This window comes from Octodon degus, unplaced genomic scaffold (genome assembly GCF_000260255.1).
Source record: "Octodon degus isolate 3935 unplaced genomic scaffold, OctDeg1.0 scaffold00032, whole genome shotgun sequence".
Lineage (NCBI taxonomy): Eukaryota > Metazoa > Chordata > Mammalia > Rodentia > Octodontidae > Octodon > Octodon degus.
The window spans coordinates 11,801,379-11,802,423 of record NW_004524608.1 but is presented as its reverse complement, the minus strand read 5'-3'; positions in this window follow the sequence as shown (position 1 = coordinate 11,802,423).

Below are 1,045 nucleotides of genomic sequence, written 5' to 3'. Positions count from 1 at the left end.
CCCCCTCCCCCACGCCCGGCGCCCTGCTCCGCCAGCGCGGAGAAGGCCCTGGTGCGCGGCGGGCCCAGCGCCTGACCGCTGAGCACGGCCCCCAGGGCCTGAGGGCCGCCTGCACCCCGGAGCTGGCCCTTCGGGCCGTGGGGGCCCAGGAGGCCGGAGGCGAGGGTGCTCACTGACCCGGGCCTGGGCCCAGAGTGGCTTGTGGCTGCCTCCTGGCCTAGAACCTACCCGAACTGGAGTCTGCGCTCTAAGAGGTCGTCCATACCTGCGGAGGTTGCAACCTGCTTTTTGAGTTTGAAAGCTGATTGTTGAGCTTAAAAATCACTTTTATTGCTACTATTAGAATATTTTTACTCCTACAGATTTACATAAACGACCCTTAGAGAGTAAAGTCCGTTGGCCTTTTGATTTAAGTGGGTTCAGTGGGACCCAGTTACAGAGAGTCAGTATGAATTTGGAGTGAATGAGAATGCAGTTTCTTCTGAATTGCCCATGCTATTTAGCTAACCAGGTGCCTAAACTACCTCCAACCATAAAAGGGAAGATGAGAGTAGCTGAAAGATAATCTGTGCAGTATAATTTTTTCTTACACTTTGCATAACTTTACACACTTATATTTTAAAAATCAAAATCACCTGTGAAGATTTAATAAGGGTCAGCCACACATAAGGGTCTAGTTTATATTATTCTCTCTGCCCTTCTGTTGGTAATATTTCATTTAAAAATATATAAATGCAAAGTAAAATTAATAAATCTTAGTACTGTTGTTATCATTGGTCCTGACCATGTGAAAACTATACAAGTGTACAGAGTGACTTTGTCCATCATTTTCTGTAGACTATACCCAAGCAAACAATAGAGAAGCTGAATGAAAAACTTTTAGAATCTACTAAATACCAAACCTAAAAAATTTTTAAATGAAAATTCATAGGTTATATAAACACTAAGACTTTTCAATATCTATTCTTTGAAAAACCACTAACCAGGTTTCTGCCTTAACACATCACAGACTTTTCAGTACTAGAATAATAACTGGCATTAGAAA